Genomic DNA, 9030 nt, shown 5'->3' with positions numbered 1-9030 from the left:
GAGATAACGGCAGTGACCCCCGGGCTGTGCGGCCGCAGGCAGCGGGTGATCCGGGGACGTGCGCGTCTGTCGAGGTCGCGTTTCCTCCAGGAGGGGTTGATTCAGTCGGGCGCTGTAACGGCTCCCTGACGGACAGCACGCAGCATTGCCGTGACTGCAAGTGCTCAAGAGGGAAAACCGTGTGTCCCCGATCCCAGAGAAAACCCCTGCCAGCGATGGGGAGGTGTGGTGGGGAGCCCCAGAGCCGGGGAGGCACCAGCCCAGTGCCAGTGTCACCCCCCCAGCTCAGGGGTTTGACTGCTGTGTTGTTATTCAACTTATTTTTTTAGGAGTCGAACCCCTTTTGTACTTTGTCTTGCTGTGCCTTGATCGTGTTGGTGTGGCACCGCTGAGAGCACTGCACTCAGTGACGTTTTTGAGTTAATTATAGCCTAGTCTGTGCATCTTGCATCGATAACCTTAAAGCACTTCTGCTCTGTGATTTATTTAAATGCTAATAAATTATACATTTCTGGCACTTTAGTAATTCATGTGAAAATTATTTGGAGTCAACTCAACATAACATACCTCTGTGCTCTCTGGTGGCTAAAGATATGTCAGACGATTTCATCTACTCTTTGCTTTTTAACGTGACTTTGGGTTATCTGTGGGTCAAAGAAGCGCGAGGAGGACTTCTTGAACAAGCACACTTCCAACTGTTGATGTCCCTGTTATGAAAGAGGGAGTTAAGTCTAAATCAGGATAAAAGTATACGCGACTGTAAGCACATCTAGGCCTGTAAGAAAGTATATTCAGGCTGTATTTGTATGCAAGGGAAGCTTTAATATCAGCATGTGGAGATTGACGTGACAGGGAGAAAAGTAATGAGACTTGTTAATTTAACTACGAAATACATTAATGTCTGAGGTTTGCCTGCGGTGGAAGGAACCGATTCTTTCAGATTTACACTGCCCCAAAACTGTTTGTTCATTTGGGGAAAAGCCTAATAAAGGGCTGCAAAACTTGATGCCACGAGCTTTAGGGTGCTGGGCTTCCCTAAACCAGGGGAGGAAAGACCTCCAGAACACAACGTGACTTCAAACACTAAAATCTGCAAAGTTGTGTAGAATTGCATGCAAAGCTTTGCACTATGTCTGAGCCCAAGCAGCCTTGCACCATTGCGGGCAGTTTTGCAGAGCAGAGCAAAGACTCTCCCCTTCCTCTGCCAGGCCATGCTCCTACTGCAAACCCTCGCAAACAGCCACACCGCTTTCCAGCTCCTCTCAAAGCCTGCAGAGCTCTGGGTGGGAGAGAGCCCTCTCTGCCCTGGAGAAAGAGCTGGTGCAAGGCGTAAGCAACAAAGCATTGCTCCGACCAGTGCAAAACTATTGTTTAGTGTCCTCCATAAATAGAATTGTAATCTTTAAACCCTCTTCCTGAGCAAGCCTAATTTCATCACAAATTCCTGTGTAGCTATTGACGTGGCACCTTTTGGGACACTGTTAGGAGCAGGGACCCTCGACCCTTCCTCGGCAGCCCCGTTGGGAGAGCGGCCCCAGCTGCGGGAGCAGGGCTGGCTGCGGGGGCACCAGACGGGCGATGCTGTTGCTATTGCTGTGCTGAACCTGCTTTCAGACGGGGTGCACGCTCCTGTCCCTGCCGGTATCTTAACATGGCTGCATATTGCCCTAGGCTTGCTCCTGACGCTGCTGTGGGGCAGGGACTGACTTCGAATAGTTCCCTCCACTGTCCAAGCTCTCACCAGCTTTGGGAGGAGCCAGCACCTTCCCTGTAACATCTGCGCTCCCTGGGTTGCAATTCTCTGGCAAAACCCAAGTATAAGTATCCCCTGGACATGTAGGCAACATTTTTGTGCATAACATAAACCTTTCCACTACAGGCGGCAGGGTGACCCCACCGAGTCGGGAGCCTGTGGGGTTGTGCTGGGTGGAACTGTGTTGCCCGCGGGTCCCGGGACGTGGCCGTGCTGCACGGTGGCCGAGTGCTGGGTTAGGAGCCGAGCGAGGTGTTCCTTCGGGAATACACCCCAGGGATTTTTCTAATGCTTTTCATACATAATATTTCTTGCCTATAGGGTTTTTAACCTGGGGGTTGTAGCTAAATGTAAAGCAGCTTAGGAATTTGAGATTTTCTTCTCCTGATCATAACAAGGCGTCTTGGTGTGTCTGATAGGTGAAAAGACATGCGGAGCTGGTAAAACACCGTGTAACTCCTGCAGCCAGCAAGCGCCTGCGGTGGCGAAGGGCACTCGGAGGTGTGCGGACAGCCGGTGCTGCACGGCCCCTCTTCGCTGGGAGCCACGGGAACCTGCAGCCCCTTGGCGCTGGCACCGACGTGGGCTCGCGTGGGCGCGTCGCTGACAGCACACCCACTCTGGCCAGCGACCCTTTGTTTTCCCCGAGCTCGGATGCAGCAGTCAGTGTGACTTCTTCAATTAAACCCCAAGAAATCTGACTGTGGAAGGGATGACTTTAACATCAGGTGGCAGGACTTCTTCCCACCCCCCTTTGATTGTCACATTTTAATTTCAAATTTTAATGAAGATTTCAGGGAGCATTAATGTAACAGGGATGTGAAGGCAGCACAAAGCCGAATAATTTTACAGAGCTACAGGGCACAGCAGCACCCAACAGCTTCCCGATGTCCGTGCTCCCTGCAGTTCTCAGCCCATGGGGCATCAGTCGCCTCCGGGGGTGCAGACCCTCACAGACCTGGGAAACAGCCCCAAACCCTCAACACGGGGTCCCATGGTGCCTCGTCAAATTGGAACAAATTCAAAATGAATCCCAAGGCAGATGCAATGGAAAATTGTTTGTTAGCGCACCTGGAGTGGGAAAATTCTGGGTTCAGTTATTAAACTGATAATCAGCTCGTTTGAGGGACCTAGGAGGGAAAGGCTTTATCTGTTGCAACTACAGCTATAGCTCCAGGATTTAAGCAGCTTGACCTTCTTCTTGGACTAGTTTTAAGATGCAGCGGCTCTAATGGAATTTTTAACCCTGTTGGACATGTAGAAGAAAGATTTTGTACTATGGGCACATCTTAAAATCCCGTCAATTTGGAAAAATTTTTTGGAAATTTTTTGGAAATCTTTTTTTCCCCACTTTGAAAGTGGAAAAATATATGTATTTGCTCTTACTGGTTTATAGATGATGACCAAAATGTGGTAAATATGAGACAGACAGCTATGTTGGGAGCAGTGTGTGAGGATGTTAAACTCCTTTCTCTGGCACTGTTTGCCTGAGTTTTGTTATTATTGAATTTCGCTGGGCAGTGTAGGGTCATGACTATTTCTGCTCCACACACTCTGTGCTCCTTTGGTTGGATGTGGAGGCAAACGCCCCTTGCTGAATCAGATGGAGGATGTTTAAGAGTCTCTGCCTAAATGCACGCTGAACAGTCCTCCCTCTGCTCTTGTTCAAGAAATAAACAATTTCACAGCAACCAAAAAAATAGCTTCGGGCCACTGAATTTTAGCAAAGCAAGAGGATTCTAAGTCTTTTTTTGGCTACATAATCTTTGTCCCTGTGAAGGAAATATATTTTTAATTTTGTTTAACATTTCAAGCTCCTGTTTGAAAGAAACTTGTTCTCTAATTATGCTTCTATTTTCTCAATTTTTTTTTTTAAACAAAGCCATTAATTTTTAAGTGAGTTCTGTTAGGCAAATGTCTAAACAGCAACACTTTTGTAGGTTCAATTCATTACATTCACACATAAAGGCGCAGCCTGAAAAGTCAGCCCCAAATCCCATCTACAGTTTCCATTTCTCCTGCTGCCGGGTGTCCCCGGTGCGGTGCTGTCCCCGGGACCCAGCAGTGACCCCGCTGACCTCCAAGCGGGGCGCAAAGGACCAGAAGTGCCAAATCCAGGTTTTCTGCAAATATTCGGTCTCTGTTTCAGGCCTGAGCAGCTGAATCCTGGTTCTTCCTTTTTCTTTTGGTTGGATTTTTGTTTTCCTTGTCTCATTCCCTTAATTTTTCCTACGAAGGGCTCATTCCAAAGGCCTGGAAGCCAGCCGGGGAGCTCCCCGTAGCTTCTTCCCTGCAGTTTGGTCCAGTCTGCAGCTGATGTTGAGCTGGAGAGTAGCTCGGTTCAATCTTACAACAACGGATGGCGTTTAAAAAGTAGCAGCGATCCTGAATCCCTGAAGAAGAAATGTGCAAACTAAGGGCAAGACTGCGGGGGCAATCGGGTAAAACATATCAATGTTGTTCTTTCTCCACCCTCCCCAAGATTGCCCTGACAAAGATACAGCTGTTTGACTTGTTGATTAGCAAAAAACATTAGCAGACCTACTGTTTCAGGACATGAATAATTTATGTTTGTTCCTCATTAATTTCTTGTGGAACAGAGTCCTGTTAGACTACATTTAGATGTATTTCTAGAATTAGGAGCAAATATAACAAGAAAGAGATGCCTGACAGATAAGTGCTCTGTTCCATGCCCCCCTCTCCCTCCCCCCCCCCGGAAAATACTGTCATGTTGCTCCTATTATCTCCATCAGGAACAGATCGGGTTTATTTTTAACAAGCACCTTTGTTACAATTTTAATTTCAGGGAATGATACAAGAAACAAGTTCTATAATTCATGCACATTACAAACGAGTACAAGGAAGACTTCCCAGTTAGCATGAACTGTCTGGCATCTTGCATTCCTGGGAGCTCAAATCAAAACATTGTTTACTGAAAAATTCAAAAATAAGGTTGCATCAGCTTTCCAAATGCTACTGCTGGAAGACAGGCTGTTTGTTCTGCCTCTGTTAAACAAGCATTTTAATGCTGCAGCAGAGCTTTGGCACTTCTAATTTTCTAATATGGCCACAATGCTTTTCCAATACTAAAGGTTTTTTTAGTTTTGATCTAGGATTAATACTCACAACACTAAAGGTTTTTTTAGTTTTGATCTAGGACTAATACTCGCAAACACCCACTCAGCTTTCTGGAGTGCCCGTGACCCCTGTCTGTGACCAGTAACATGTCCAAGACTTTGCTCGAGAGCTCCTCTGCATGCAGCCAGCAAAACTTTGTTTTGTTTTTTAATTACAGAGGATGAGAGCGAGCACTCATAATTTAATCTGAAGCAACGCGCAAACCCCGGGTACTTCCCCTTTCCTCTCCTTGGAAGGAAGTTCAGCAACCGGCCTGACTGCCCAGTCCTTCGGGAGCATGGTCCAGTGGGCTAGCGTGTGGTCACCCACGCTGAGTGGACCCGCAGGCGTTCCCTGCCCACAGAGGAAGCCCGTCCTCACCGAGATGAAGATCTGCGAGGGATGGAGTCCTGGAAGGGAAACTTCACTGCTACTTCCAGCACCATGAGCAATAGGACTTGCATGTAGTTATTCTGCTTCCCACGACCCTTCCCACACCCACAGGTTTCCCTCTCTGGCCTATTCAACCCAGACTTTCCAGGTCTCAGCCGCACCAGCAGCCAAAAGATAGGAACAGCAAAAGACAAATCATGGAAGAGAAAGATACAGGACAAAAGCACGTGTCGTGAAATCTGCTTGTTGAGTCAGATTAGTTGCATGTGCTGCTGTTATGGGGTCGGCACCGAGATCCACAACCAGTGCGGAAAATGCGCGGTCACTTCCAGGGACTCGTGGGGAGATCTGGTACATCCAGGGGACATCAGGCAGAGCCAGGGCATGGAGCCATCCCTGGCTGGCTGGGAAAGCCTGTGCTTGGAGCAGAGTGTGCTGATCCACTTGGGTGATGGTGGCAGAGCTGCACAGCTCAGGAACGCTTGCTACCAGAGCAGGTTGGTAATGTTGGTGAGACAAGTACGTACTGGAAACTTTTGTTGCTCTTGTCTCAATGAAATGCCACGCCTTTATTGTTCTCTCAAATCCCTATAAGAAGGAGTAATTCGGCAGTCACGGAATGGTTAAGAGGTGGTGCCTGCAGCCGTGTAACTATGTACATTGCAGTTTTCTGACTTTTAATTTATTGTCATCATTATTTTCCAGGCTCCGGCAATTTTCGGGGTAAGCAGTCTGTTGGCGAAAGCTGTGTGTCCTGCTGCAGGTTCATGCGACTTCACTGAAGGGCCTTTTCCCTGGGTGGATGCCGGGAGTCTGCTGCGGTGAGCTCCGAACCAGCTCTGCCACGTGGCAGACACCTCGGTGCGCCCTGCGCTGCATGTGCTGCACGCTCCAGCCCCAGGGAGAGCACAGGCACCATCCCCCGTCCCTCACCACCCCGGTCCTTACAGCCAGCACAGCTCCCCAAACCCACGGCTCCAGGTCTTCATCCGCTTCTCTGCACCAGCAGCAAGCTTTATTTTCCTGAGCTGTGCCAGGTTGGTCAGACCAACTCCGGCTGCACGGGGGCTGTATGTTGAACGCTCGCTGCAAATTTTTGGTTGTGTTTACTGTCGGCGTGCAGCTCGGTGATTGGAGCTGTGGGGCTTTACCGGGTACCGTGGGATGCGCTGCTGAATGCCGGCTGGCTCTAGCTTTGGTTTCACAGCTCATCTTCGTGACTATCAGAGATGCGCACCTTGGGCTCGCCCCTGCAGCAGCCGCTGGGAACATCCCTCCTGCGGCTCCATGCTTCTTCCTGTCTCCAAGTTCGTCCCTGCCCGCTGGGCTGTGGTGACCCTCGGCAAGCTGCTGAGCCCCCCAGCGCCTGGCCCGTCTGCACGGGGAGGTGGCTCAGGAGTGGTGGGAAATGTGCTTTTGTCTTAAACTGCCTGTAAGATCTCTCTGCTGCAGGACCCGGCTGAGGATCTCTGCTGAGTGGTACCTTTGTGGCGATGCCACTTGCAGCTTTTCTCTCTGAAATAGTTTCCATCCCACCCCCACCTGTATTAAAAACTTCCCAGAATGACAATGGTCCTTCCCCGCCCCCTCGCTTTAACCCTTAAAGTTCTTCAAAACACCCTTACGGCACCTTTCATTCTCTCCAGCCTTCTGTTCTGGGTCAGGCCCCAGCTGACCTCTCACTGTACCCACAGCAAGTGCTGTTATAACTCCAGCTCAGTCCTGCCTCTCTGTTTAACCCCGATACTTTCAGCCCTGTGGAGGAATGGACTGCTCTAAAACCCAAGCGCTCTGGGTGACACTCTATAGCCTCAGAGACTTCCTCGCTGTCAGGCCCCTCTCTTTGAAAGCCTGACACACTGTGGCCTCGCTACTGAGCCGGGCAGCTCCTGTAACGTAGCAACTTTCTTTTTGCTTTGTTAAGTTGGGCTCTTCAATCTCCTTAATGAATAAGAGAATCAAGCCAGGTAATTGATGCTTGGCCGTTTAGTTGATGAATAATTGACTGTCTGGGTAATCCTAGATATTTCCTCGATCAGATTGTGCAGTGGAACAGCCATATCATACTGGGTGCCTTATGGCTTGCGCTTTTAGGGTCCTAGAAAGGGTCCTGTGTAAACCCAGGTTCTGTGGGAACCTTCCAAAGTCAGTACTCATCACTCTTCCTTCTCACGGATCAGGCATTTTGTGATAACAGGCTGCACCTCAGCAACAGAACTTATTTTATCATGTGAATCTTAAGTCTGGTCTGAAAAACATGACTTCTTTTTTAGATACACAATGAAGACAAATGCTAGGGCGTGACAAAGAGACTCTCCCAGGACTCAGGGTGGGCAGGGTAGGGGAGCAAAGACTCCAAGGCAGGAGACAGAAAGGGGGTACACACGGCTGTGTTCCCCCAGCGAGGAAAAGGAAAGTATCTTTATGTTAGCTATGCATGCTTTAGCCTACTCACGGATCTTGAAAGGTAAAGGATTGCAGTAGTCTACCCCAGAAGAGCCACATTTGCAGGAAATTATGTGGTTGTTTTAAACAGCAATTGAAAAAATTTCGATGGGGCAAGTTATGTTGGGTTTGTGACTGTAATAGGTAGTGCTGCTTACAACCCACTGTAGAGAGGACATTAGCATGAATTGTGTGTTAAATAACACGTTTATATTTCAAACTTCCCATCAGTTCTGTGTAAGCATTTACTATATAATTTTTAAACTAAATTGAATGAATACAATGAAACCAAGAGCCTATCGACAACACTCTGACTGTGATGGGGTTTGAATTAAATTCTAAATAAGAACAGAATATTTTTGTATATTAGGAAAATGGATAGCAATCTTTGAATTGTGTACAGTGCATGCTTTTAATCTGACTTTTACCTTCATATTTTCAATGAGTCACTAGTGATGTTTCATCAGGGTATGGGTTTTTTTCTTCCAGAAATACTATTAATTATTTACTAGTATGTGAATGATCTCTGAAATCTATTGCAGTGACACCTTTGAATCTGCAGATAGTTTCTGATGGCAAACCATCTGGGCTCTTTTAACCTGTTATTGTTTATCCTTTGGACTTCCCTCCTCTGTTTGTAAGGTGTAATGTCAGTAGACAGGGCCAGGAACATCAATATTTTACAGCTTAATTAAAGGGAGCTCAGCAGCTAGATTACCAGTCCGGTTTCTTTCAAAGCGGCTGCCTTCAGGAGGGAAGGAAAAGACTGTGCTTAAAAGAGGCAGTCAGGAAAGGTGTTCCTGGGGTGGGCTGTGAGAGAAGACAGGTCTGAGCTGTGACATGAGCCCCGAACCGAGCTCCGTATCCAAACGTGTGATGCTTGGCACCTCGGGAAGGAGGTGTTTGAGGGCTCCGACATCTCCTCCTTGCTTGAAAGGGAAGGAAGCAACAGCAGAGAGATGGGGGAAAAGTGCCAGGCCAGTGCAAATGCTCTCAGAGCCAGGGGTGGGGAGATGAGCTCTGGCGAACAGGCACTACCTCGGGCTTTGTACCCAGCTTTCCATTTGCATCCTCTTATTTATTTACGTTAACCAGACAGCACTAAATAAAGGGAGGATTAAAAACAAAACAAAACAAAGGCCTGAAACTTATCCCTCTATTAATTACTTCCAACACAGCAGGACTGCCTATAAATATGGTGCCACTTTAGATAAAACTTTCATGCAGCTATTTAGGCCCTCTGAAATATAAATGATTTCCTTTAAATTTTTTATCATAAATCAGGGCATGGAGCTTTGCGACAACGTGCCAGTTCCCCCCCA

Source organism: Fulmarus glacialis, unplaced genomic scaffold (assembly GCF_000690835.1).
Source record: "Fulmarus glacialis isolate BGI_N327 unplaced genomic scaffold, ASM69083v1 scaffold19340, whole genome shotgun sequence".
NCBI classification, from domain to species: Eukaryota; Metazoa; Chordata; class Aves; order Procellariiformes; family Procellariidae; genus Fulmarus; species Fulmarus glacialis.
This window is presented reverse-complemented; position numbering follows the sequence as displayed.